This window comes from Lithobates pipiens, unplaced genomic scaffold (genome assembly GCF_037356315.1).
Source record: "Lithobates pipiens isolate NorthernLeopardFrog02 unplaced genomic scaffold, aLitPip1_a1.2 Scaffold_30, whole genome shotgun sequence".
Classification (NCBI taxonomy): domain Eukaryota; kingdom Metazoa; phylum Chordata; class Amphibia; order Anura; family Ranidae; genus Lithobates; species Lithobates pipiens.
The window spans coordinates 41,753,285-41,765,756 of NW_027507791.1; the positions used below are offsets into that span (position 1 = coordinate 41,753,285).

Consider the following 12,472-nt stretch of genomic DNA (forward strand, 5'->3'; position numbering starts at 1 on the left):
GCACAGAGCTCAGCATCTGGAGGGCCTGTGATCCCATCTGAGTCTGTGCCCATACCCAATGTGTCTGCGTCTCCCCAGTCTGTGTCCATACCCAATGTGTCTGCGTCTCCCCAGTCTGTGCCCATACCCAATGTGTCTCCCCAGTCTGTGCCCATACCCAATGTGTCTGTGTCTCCCCAGTCTGTGCCCATACCCAATGTGTCTCCCCAGTCTGTGCCCATACCCAATGTGTCTCCCCAGTCTGTGCCAATACCCAATGTGTCTCCCCAGTCTGTGCCAATACCCAATGTGTCTCCCCAGTCTGTGCCAATACCCAATGTGTCTGCGTCTCCCCAGTCTGTGCCAATACCCAATGTGTCTGCGTCTCCCCAGTCTGTGCCAATACCCAATGTGTAGTGATGGACGAACTTCCGACGGGACGTTTCGCGAACGCGAAACGCGAACGGACACAAACGTTCGCGAAAACGACCGTTCGCCGCGGGCTCCATTGACTTCAATGGGAGGCGAATTTCGCAAACCTTTAGGTCGAATTTGCGGCCACGGGGTAATTATTAGGGGGTAGCACGTAGTCCCACCACCTGGACAATAGCATAATACATGTATGAGGTGAATTTGGGATCGATAACTACAAGCATTTTTTTTTTATTTGGGAAATTGTTCTGACAATTCAGGACTATGGAGCTAATGAAGGCAATGGAGGAGAGGGAAGGTCAGGGACCAGGGTAGGCAAACAAGAGGGTGCAGGAGATACAGAGCACTGACAGCAGCACCGTAATACAGAGCACTGACATCAGCACCGTGACATACAGCGCTGACAGCAGCTCCGTGACATACAGCGCTGACAGCAGCTCCGTGACATACAGCGCTGACAGCAGCTCCGTGACATACAGCGCTGACAGCAGCTCCGTGACATACAGCGCTGACAGCAGCTCCGTGACATACAGCGCTGACAGCAGCACCGTGACATACAGCGCTGACAGCAGCTCCGTGACATACAGCGCTGACAGCAGCTCCGTGACATACAGCGCTGACAGCAGCTCCGTGACATACAGCACTGACAGCAGCTCCGTGACATACAGCGCTGACAGCAGCTCCGTGACATACAGCGCTGACAGCAGCACCGTGACATACAGCGCTGACAGCAGCTCCGTGACATACAGCGCTGACAGCAGCTCCGTGACATACAGCGCTGACAGCAGCTCCGTGACATACAGCACTGACAGCAGCTCCGTGACATACAGCGCTGACAGCAGCTCCGTGACATACAGCGCTGACAGCAGCACCGTGACATACAGCGCTGACAGCAGCTCCGTGACATACAGCGCTGACAGCAGCTCCGTGACATACAGCGCTGACAGCAGCTCCGTGACATACAGCGCTGACAGCAGCTCCGTGACATACAGCGCTGACAGCAGCTCCGTGACATACAGCGCTGACAGCAGCTCCGTGACATACAGCGCTGACAGCAGCTCCGTGACATACAGCGCTGACAGCAGCTCCGTGACATACAGCGCTGACAGCAGCTCCGTGACATACAGCGCTGACAGCAGCACCGTAAGCAGCCCCAGGAGGAAGTCAGCACAGCACAGGGATGGTGTGATCCCCTCATAATAAGAACCCCCAGGAGGAAGTCAGCACAGCACAGGGATGGTGGGAGCCCCTCATAATAAGAACACCCAGGAGGAAGTCAGCACAGCACAGGGATGGTGGGAACCCCTCATAATAAGCAGCCCCAGTAGAAATATGACACCGCTCAACCTCTTCAAAGAGGAGGGTAGGGGCATATAGTACGGTGTGCTTTTTTGGGTCAGGGAAGTGAGCCAAATGAATTAAGAAGGTCTGTGTGCTTGATTCCAAAAATTGTTTATAGACATATACATGGTCTACTGATCACATGTGTTGAATTCCTCCGAGATCCATGCCTCATTCATTTTTAGAAATGTGAGGTAGTTAACACTGTCGTGAGCTAGGCGAGTACGCTTATCGGTCACAATCCCCCCTGCTGCGCTGAACGTCCTTTCGGACAGGACACTGGATGAGGGGCAAGCCAACAGTTCGATTGCAAATTGGGCAAGCTCTGGCCAGAGGTCAAGCCTGCCCACCCAGTAGTCTAGGGGTTCATCACTCCTCAGAGCGTCCACATCGGCCGTTAACCCAATGTAGTCGGACACCTGACGGTCTAGGCGTTCCCTGATGCTGGATCCGGATGACACCTGTCGATGGGTCGGCTGAAAGAATGACCTCATATCCGAAGTCACCAACACATCTTCAAACCGGCCTCTTCTTGCAGGCGCTGTTGGATTGGTACCCGCAAATCCTTCTCTGGGAGTGGGAATTGCTCCTCTGCCAGCGCACGCAAAAGCAGAATGCAGCATTTCTCGAAGCAAGGCCTGGAAGTGCTGCATTCTGACAGCCCTCTGCGACGGCGGTAACATTTCCGCCATTTTGTGTTTGTACCGGGGATCTAAGTACGTTGCCACCCAGTACTGGTCCTTGACCCTCATGCTTTTTATACGGGGGTCCCTATTAAAACACTGGAGCATGAAGGCCCCCATTTGCACTCAAGCGGAAGGTATGTGGTGGTGGTGGTGTTGTTGGTGGTAGTGTCTTTGGGGGTGCACATAGCAGAGAGTGAAGAAGAGGGTGCAGATCGAGAGGATGAGGAGGGTGCAGAAGAATAAGGCTGAGTGAGCCACTCAACCAAGTCTGGTGCGTCCTTTAAAGTAATTGAACGCACCTTCTGCAACTTCCCACTTTGGCTCAAGGCTGTTGCTCCTGCCCTACCCCTACCACCCGTGCGGAAGGGCCTGCCTCTTCCTCTGCCTGTCATTTTTTAAATCACCCTGTGACAAAACTCTTAGTCCCTATACCGCTGAAGGACTGCTGCAGTATAGGGCAGCGGTCAGCAGTAGTGCACGTCAACCCTATGTATTGTGGACCGATAGCGGTCCTTACAGAACAGCAGACTGTACTGCACTCAGGCCTATGTACCGTAGCACCCTATACCAAGTTACCAGTCCTTATAAAAACTTTTGTGGACCAAGCAGGTTGTGTGTTAGTGTTTAGCAGACTGTGCGTCAGTCCCTATACCGCTGAAGGACTGCTGCAGTATAGGGCAGCGGTCAGCAGTAGTGCACGGCAACCCTATGTATTGTGGACCGATAGCGGTCCTTACAGAACAGCAGACTGTAACGCACTCAGGCCTATGTACCGTAGCACCCTATACCAAGTTACCAGTCCTTATAAGAACTTTTGTGGACCAAGCAGGTTGTGTGTTAGTGATTAGCAGACTGTACGTCAGTCCCTATACCAATGAAGGACTGCTGCAGTATAGGGCAGCGGTCAGCAGTAGTGCACGGCAACCCTATGTATTGTGGACCGATAGCGGTCCTTACAGAACAGCAGACTGTACTGCACTCAGGCCTATGTACCGTAGCACCCTATACCAAGTTACCAGTCCTTATAAGAACTTTTGTGGACCAAGCAGGTTGTGTGTTAGTGATTAGCAGACTGTACGTCAGTCCCTATACCAATGAAGGACTGCTGCAGTATAGGGCAGCGGTCAGCAGTAGTGCACGGCAACCCTATGTATTGTGGACCGATAGCGGTCCTTACAGAACAGCAGACTGTACTGCACTCAGGCCTATGTACCGTAGCACCCTATACCAAGTTACCAGTCCTTATAAGAACTTTTGTGGACCAAGCAGGTTGTGTATTAGTGTTTAGCAGACTGTGCGTCAGTCCCTATACCGCTGAAGGACTGCTGCAGTATAGGGCAGCGGTCAGCAGTAGTGCACGGCAACCCTATGTATTGTGGACCGATAGCAGTCCTTACAGAACAGCAGACTGTACTGCACTCAGGCCTATGTACCGTAGCACCCTATACCAAGTTACCAGTCCTTATAAGAACTTTTGTGGACCAAGCAGGTTGTGTGTTAGTGTTTAGCAGACTGTGCGTCAGTCCCTATACCGCTGAAGGACTGCTGCAGTATAGGGCAGCGGTCAGCAGTAGTGCACGTCAACCCTATGTATTGTGGACCGATAGCGGTCCTTACAGAACAGCAGACTGTAACGCACTCAGGCCTATGTACCGTAGCACCCTATACCAAGTTACCAGTCCTTATAAGAACTTTTGTGGACCAAGCAGGTTGTGTATTAGTGTTTAGCAGACTGTGCGTCAGTCCCTATACCGCTGAAGGACTGCTGCAGTATAGGGCAGCGGTCAGCAGTAGTGCACGGCAACCCTATGTATTGTGGACCGATAGCGGTCCTTACAGAACAGCAGACTGTACCGCACCCAAGCCTATGTACCGTAGCACCCTAGACAGACCAAGTTACCAGTCCTGATAAAGAGCTTTGTGGAACAAGTGAGTTGTGAATGATTAGCAGACTGCAGCAGAAGGGCAGCAGTCAAGTATAATATTCTTTCTATATTTGGAAGAAAGAATATTATACGTGTACAAGCCTATTACCGTACCACTGATACCAGTCCTGAAAAGAACCTTTGTGGAACTAATAGTAACAGCAAGTCTTTAAAATTATCCTCACTGCCTGACACACTGCTTCCTGCCTGTCCCTATACAAATTGGCAAAAAAGAGTAGGCTGGAACGATTAGCTGGAACAGCTCTTTTGTGGACCTGATAGTAACAGCTAATGATGATGATGATGATGATGATGAAGAAAGACTAATCTGGCTGAGCTGTCCCTAAAATAGCAGCATACAGCGCTCTGTCCCTTTTATCTAAACTGACAAAAGAAACTCAGGCTGCTGACCTAACACCTATACCAGTCCTGAAAAGAACTTTTGTGTACCAAATAGCTAGCGTTTTCTCTGTCCCTACTCCACACAGGATCCTTTCCCTACAGTGACAGAAGAAAGAATGTAAAATGGCCACCGGATCGGGTGTATTTATAGGTTAGGGGGAATGTCCAAGTGTCCATGAGCTGTCATGTCTCAATTGGTTGTCCTGTAACACATGATAAACGTGTCACGAAAGGTTAAAGTTCTTGTATACATTAAACACGTAAGTCCGCCGGGGCGAACGACGGAAAAAGGCGTTCGAACCCGCGGACGGCGAAAGTCGGAAATTCGCCGCGAAACGACCGCCGGGCGAAACGTTCGTCCATCACTACCAATGTGTCTGCGTCTCTCCAGTCTGTGCCCATACCCAATGTGTCTCCCCAGTCTGTGCCCATACCCAATGTGTCTCCCCAGTCTGTGCCCATACCCAATGTGTCTGCGTCTCCCCAGTCTGTGCCCATACCCAATGTGTCTCCCCAGTCTGTGCCAATACCCAATGTGTCTCCCCAGTCTGTGCCAATACCCAATGTGTCTCCCCAGTCTGTGTCCATACCCAATGTGTCTGCGTCTCCCCAGTCTGTGCCCATACCCAATGTGTCTCCCCAGTCTGTGCCCATACCCAATGTGTCTGTGTCTCCCCAGTCTGTGCCCATACCCAATGTGTCTGTGTCTCCCCAGTCTGTGCCCATACCCAATGTGTCTCCCCAGTCTGTGCCAATACCCAATGTGTCTCCCCAGTCTGTGCCAATACCCAATGTGTCTGCGTCTCCCCAGTCTGTGCCAATACCCAATGTGTCTGCGTCTCCCCAGTCTGTGCCAATACCCAATGTGTCTGCGTCTCCCCAGTCTGCCAATACCCAATGTGTCTGCGTCTCTCCAGTCTGCCAATACCCAATGTGTCTGCGTCTCCCCAGTCTGTGCCAATACCCAATGTGTCTGCGTCTCCCCAGTCTGCCAATACCCAATGTGTCTGCGTCTCCCCAGTCTGCCAATACCCAATGTGTCTGCGTCTCTCCAGTCTGTGCCCATACCCAATGTGTCTCCCCAGTCTGTGCCCATACCCAATGTGTCTGTGTCTCCCCAGTCTGTGGGTAAGGTTTCAGTTGCCAAGAATGTGTCCAGTCCTTCTGTGTCTTATCCTTCTGTGTCTTCTAAAATTGCAGAGGCAGCAAGAGGTGCTGAGGCAGGTGCATCAAGTGCGGTGCCAGTCCCCCTCCCCCGATGCTGCAGGGTCTCTGTTATGGGTTATGGGGTGCAGAGGAGTGGGGTGGATGGTGAAGAGGCTGACCTAGTGGTAGATAAGGGAAGGGAGAGTGGGGGGGAGGATAGGTGTGGATAGGTTGTTGACTCTGATTTGTCCAAGGATGATATGGAATGGTTGGAGGATAAAAGGAAGAGGGGCAAAAGGAAGGGGAAGAAAAGAGGTGCAGTTACCTTAAGTCCTGAGGTTTTGCATGTAGAAAATAAGTTTGAGGTCCTGTCAGATGATGATGATGATGATTGGGACTCGTTCAGTTCAGCGTCCTCTATGGACGATGAGTGTCAGGGTGCAACGAAGCGCGCTGGTTCTCTCGGCAGAGGGAGTAGTCAGGCTAAGAAGCGTCTGCCTCAACTACCCTAATGGCAGTTCCCACTCCGTTTCTATTGAAGGTTCCACGCACGGTGATGGTGATGTTCCTTAGTCTGGCTCTCCCGTAGGGATTATGTTGTATGCTTTTTGGTTTGCACCATTTATTATGTTCTTGTTTTGTATAGTCATATTCAATTATTTTGTAAATATGTTTTATTTATTTATTATGGTTTTATTGTATGTAAGTTGTTGTTTGTAAGATTTTCAATAAACAAAATTAACCCTATCATAATTTTTTATTTTTCCCAAGTTCGTCTTTCAGGACAGCCACCTTAGCGAGACACTGGCTCCTCCCCTCTTAGAAAACACCGCCTTCAATTTCACAATTTAAGCCTCCTCCTCTCTCCGTCCCTCAGTTATGGTGTTTCCTCCGGTGGGGAGACACCGCTAAGGAACCTTAGCTAAATCAGTTGGCGAGACTGAAGCTATCCGAGCGGAGCTCCGGCCCCACTCGGCAGTCCGATCGTCTATCGGTCTACTTTCGGCAGTCCGGTCAGCCGGGGAGCTGAATTTTCGTACTGACCGTTTTACATGTGCTCTAAACTTCGCTTGGGGAAAGCGGGAAGTTTGTGAGGTCCATCCGTTCGTTCGCCCAGTCGGGTGTTACAACGGGATCGGCAGTCCGGTCGGCCAGGGAGCTGGACTTTCGTACTGACCGTCTTACACGCACTCTAAACTTCGCTTGGGGAAAGCAGGAAGTTTGGGGAGGTCCATCCTTTCATTTCGCCCAGTGGGGCGCTGCAACAGGACGTCCTAGGTCCCCCTGTGTTTTCAGTCGGCTTGGAGCTGGAGGCCGGACCAGATGACGGGCGACGTCAGTTCTGGTGGGGGCGGACATCTTCGTTGGACCCGCGTCTTCCGGACGCGGTCGTAAAGTGGGACCAAGCGTTCGGCTGGTGCAGCCTCTCTTCTAAGTTGTACAGGCAGCTGTTGGAGGCACGTTCGCACCACTCTTCCTCAACAGGAGAATGTCCGAAGCAGTGGCTTCAAGTGCTCCTGGAGTTAACGGCACCAGCCACTCAAAGGTAAGGAAAACCCTGGGGAGGTGTTCCCTTTATAACCAGTAGCTCCACTGGTGTTTTTTCCCCCTAGGTGGTCGGGGGGAAGGGCAGTGCATCTGGGATCCAGGTGGAGATTGATCCTAGGGGGGGCACTCCCGGTGGTCCTCTTAAGTAGTGCTGGTGTTTCTTTTTAAATTTTATGCTGCCCTCTTTTATTTCTGTCTCAGAAAGACTTGAGCATGTCCCCCCTTGGTTCTAGGAGGGAGTGTCCTTCATGTAGAGCCTCTTTGGGGAATTCCTGGTTCAAGGCACTTTGTAAGGAGTGTATTGAAGGCCCGGATAGCTCAGTCGGTAGAGCATCAGACCTTTAATCTGAGGGTCCAGGGTTCAGGTCCCTGTTTGGGCGCCATTAGGGAGCAGGCAGCAGAACAGGGTGCAGATCTGGCGGCTTCTGTGAAGGTTCCAGTGGCCTCAGCTCCAGAGCACTCTTTCACCAGCGCAGCAGAGTGTTCCACCTAACCCAATGGATGTTCCTCCCGCAGGATAGGGAGAATCCAGAGGGTTCCAGAGAGGAAGTTGAGGAAGAAGTTGACAGTGCCGTCTCAGACTCCCAAGGGGAATCTGATGGTGAGGGCTTGGATGGGGAACCCAAAAGAACCTCAAGTTATAAACTTCCCCTGGATGAAGTGGATAAGCTCTTGGGAGCTATTCATACCACTGTAGGCATACAAGAGAAAAAGAAGGCACTGTCACCCCACGATCAGATGTACTAGGGCCTAGGGGAAGCGGGTGTTCCCGGTTCATGACGTCTTGATCAATGCCATCAGGAATGGCAGGATCCCGAAAGAAAACCTTTCTTTTCTGGTGCATTAAAACAAAGGTTTCCTTGGGCGGAAGAGGAGGCTCTTGTCTGGAATAAAATCTCCCAGGTTAGATGCTGCCTTTTCTCAGATGTCCAGGCATACTGACCTGTCCTTGGGGACATGGGGGTACTTTTAGACCCTATGGTTTGAAGGATGGATTCACTTCTGAAGGATGCCTGGGATTTATCATAAGAAAATCTTTAAGCCTGCCATAGCAGCCACAGTGGTGGCTCGTAATATGAAGTATTGGCTTATCCAGATTAATGCATGAAGCAATGACGGCAGAGGAGACTTTTCTATTCTCCTTTCCCATGCGCCTTAAGGAGTCAGCATACACTGCGGATGCTTCAGCTCAATCCATGCGAATGTATGCAAGGTCCTCTCTGACCAACTCTGGCTCTGACCAACTCAGCCTGGAGGGCCTTAAGGCTGAAGACATGGCAGGGGGACAAGGCGTCCAAAGCAAAGCTCTGTGGAATCCTTTTTACAGGAGACCTGCTGTTTGGGCCAGGTCTTGAAGCAGTGCTAGATCGCACGGCTGATAAGAAAAAGGCCTTTCCCCTTAAGAAGAAATATGGGGAGCAGTAAAAAAGGGGCCTTCCTCCCCCAGTGGGAGATGATCACCTCCAATCAGTTTTTTTGTTGGGGATCATCATCGTAAGAGGTTACCGTTTGGAGTTTTTAGAGCTCTCCCCTTTTGAGACTCCTTGTCACTGAGCTGCCAAAAATGTGCCCTTCTTTCCTCTTCAGGAGTTAGAGGAACAGGAAGTGGTAATACAGGTCCCAGCAGGATAGACAGGCAAGGCTTCTATTCTCACATTTTTGTGGTTCACAAGCCTTTGGAAAAGTTCAGGCTCATCCTGAACCTGAAGCGTCTGTGTGTCTTGGTCACCTACAGAAAGTTTTGGTTGGTTTTAGTCACTGGGTGAGGGCACCTCTTCCACCAAAACTGTTTCAGGGCATCGATAGTAAGGATGTATACCTGCATATTCCCATCGCAGAGAGCCACCAGCTTTTTCTTAGGCTGGCAGTGATAACCTCTGTAGGGGTGCTACACCTTCAGTTCAAAGCACTTCCCTTTGGGCTATCCCCTTCCCCCTCGTATCCTCACCAAAGTAATGGTAGAGGTTCTGGCATTCCTGTGTCTCAGGGAAGTCTCGGTGATCGTGTATCTTGATGATCTTCTCCGGCGCAGTTGATTTGGGATCCACAGGTAACAAAAGACCTGTTTGTGAGCCTGGGTTGGCCTCTGAACCTAGAGAAACCCAACTTAAATTCCTTCCCTAGGGGTCACCTTCCTGGGGTAGGTGCTGGGCTCAACAGAACAAAAGGTTCTTCCCTCCTTGGAGAAAATCCAGAAGGTAGACAAAGCACTGTTGTTTCTCCAGGGCAACCGTCAGAACTCAGTGAGGAAGGTTGGGTTGAGCTTACTGACATCTACGCTCCCAGCAGTTCAGTGGACGGGGTTACGTTACCGTCCTTTGCAAACTATTCATCTTGAAGGTTTGGGACCACAGTCAGGGGTCTTGGGACTCTTTGGTTTCGGTTTCAACCCAGGTAAAGAGGTCCCCTTGGTGGGAAAGGGAGCAAGTTTGTCACAAGGCCTAGAATGGATTTTGCCAATATCCAGGGTGGTTACAACCGATACGAACGGCTCAGGTTGGGGTGCACACCTAGACTCCCGTTTGGTACAGGGTACCTGGGAGAGGAAGGAGTCAAAGAGATCCTCAAATTGGAGGGAGTGGAGAGCAGTAGATCTGGTTCTCAGGACCTTTCAGAGAGTGCTCTGAGGACATCATGTAAGAGTCAGGTCAGACAGTCACTTGGCAGTGGCTTACGTCAACAAGATGGGGGCTCCTGGAGCAGATCCTTATGGGCCCTAGCGAAAGCCATCCTCAAATGGGCCGAATGTTAAATTCCTGTCCTTCCAGTGATCCGTTTGAAAGGAGAGCAAATTCAGGTATTAGATTTCCTCAGCAGGAGAACACGGGGAGAAAGCAACCAGGTTCTCAAGCAGGACGTTTTCGAAATGATCACCCAGAGGTGGGGGATTCCTTCGATAGACCTCTTTTGCCTCAAGGGAAAATGCGAAAGAAGCCATCTCCTGTTCCATGAACAGGGGAGATGGGATGTCGGGAGCGGACGCACTAAGCACAGAGTTAGGGTTTCTCTAGGTGCTATGCTTTTCCCCCTCCCGTTCTGATTCCTGCAGGGTTAAGGAAGTTTCAGGTGGAGATTACTACCTTTTTCTAATTGCACCTCATTGGCCCAGGAGGCCGTGGTTCTCCATTCTGAAGGGCTTGTCTGTGGAACCCCCCCTGGGTTTTCCCAGTCTAGGAGTGTCTCCTTTCCCAGGGTCCAATCTGCTGTCCCCAGGTGGAACCTTGCAGCTTGGCTACTGAGGAGGAATTGCCGAAGGGCAAAGGGGTCTCAGATCGTTTAGTAGCCACTCTTCTGAATTGCAGGTAAATGGAAACTCAGACCATTTTCTTGAAGGTTTGCAGGCGGTTCAATAGCTGGTGCTCAGAGAACTCCTTCAATGTGCACAGCTCGGTGGCCGTTCTAGAGTTCCTGCAGTCAGGGGCAGATAGAGGTTTAGCCCCTGAAACATTGAAGAGTCAGGTATCCGCTTCAAGCGTATTTCTGGAGTAGTCGTGGCCGAGTGGTTAAGGCTATGGACTGGAAATCCATTGGGGTCTCCCCGCGCAGGTTCAGATCCTGCCGACTACACCAAAGGCATCTAATATCAGACCTTGGGATAGTAAGGTTCTTTAGAGCCTTAAGTAGGCAAAGACCAAGCCTTTGGTCGCTCCCTTCCCAGCCGGGATCTTTCATTAGTTTTACAGGTTCTCACAAAGGAACCTTTTGAGCCATTGGAATCTTGCTCGTTATGTTTGATCACTCTCAAAACTGTTTTTTGTGGCGATCACTACGGCAAGGAGAGTGAGTAAACTCGAAGCCCTTTTTGTTAGGGCACTCCTTTTCCGGACCATTCAGTTTTTAAGACAGATCCGGCCTTTTTACCTAAGGTAGCCTCTAGTCTTCAGAGAGTCCAAGAGATTGTGCTGCCTGTTTTTCGTTCAAAGCCAGTGAGAGAACAGGAACACATCTTAATAAATTGGACGTTAGAAGATGTGTCCTTCATTATTTAGATTGCACAAGTCAAGTTCAGGAAGTCTGATTCACTTTTAGTGTTATTTGCAGGGGCTAGGAAGGGTTCCAAAGCCTTTACACGTATGATAGCCAGATGGTTAAGGTCAGCCATTGGGCAGACTTACATGGTTGGGGTGTTAGAGCCTCCAGTTGGAATTAGAGCACACTCAACCAGGGCAGTGACAACTTTGCAGGCAAAGTGGGCTGGTGCGTTCCCTGAACAGTTCTGTAGAGCCGCAACGTGGTTCAGTATTTCTACGTTCGTGAAGCACTATAGATTGGATCTTCTGTCAGCCAAAGACCAAGCCTTTGGTCGTAAAGTGCTGCAAGCAGTAGGTCCCACCCTAAGACAAGGTACTCGCTTATCCTCTCTAAGGTAGCTGAAAGACGAACTTGGGGAAAAATGGAGTTACGTACCGGTAACATCCTTTTCCGGGAGTCTTTCAGGACAGCACCGGTTCCCACCCAGGTTTTTGGAGATCTTCGGGAACTCATCACATGAGACCGTCAGGTAAGATTAAAAGTTTGGTTGTTTGTTTTGACGTGTTCTTGTGTCTCCCCAGTTGGCCGGAGGTACTCTGGAAGAACTGAGGGACGGAGAGAGGAGGAGGCTTAAATTGTGAAATTGAAGGCGGTGTTTCCTAAGAGGGGAGGAGCCAGTGTCTCTCTAAGGTGGCTGTCCTGAAAGACTCCCGGAAAAGGATGTTACCGGCACGTAACTCCATTTTTTTTTTTTTCCCTTTTCCCACAAATGTCAGAATCTCCCCGGTCGGCAATATTTTGAATATTTTTCGAACACGTGTTACTGTTCTACTAATTTTTGGCCTTATTTACATGAACTGTTAAATATGACACTTCCCCTTTAACTAACTGGTCTGTATGGGCGCCCGGGGGACATCACTGGCCTTCCCTGCTAATCAATCAGGCATATAACCAGTGTGTCCCCTATCCATTCGGAAAAACAGCTCACTCTTGTTTATCCAATATTTATTCCAACTAATATCCCCATACCATGCAATTTTT

General features: G+C 50.4%; 1 non-coding gene across 1 annotated transcript; it reads left to right on the forward strand.

Annotated features, from left to right (window-relative positions):
• The first annotated feature begins 10,944 nt into the window (after positions 1-10,944).
• Positions 10,945-11,026, forward strand: TRNAS-GGA (transfer RNA serine (anticodon GGA)). Its single transcript has one exon. It is a non-coding gene; the product is annotated as a tRNA-Ser (tRNA).
• The last annotated feature ends 1,446 nt before the right edge of the window (positions 11,027-12,472 follow it).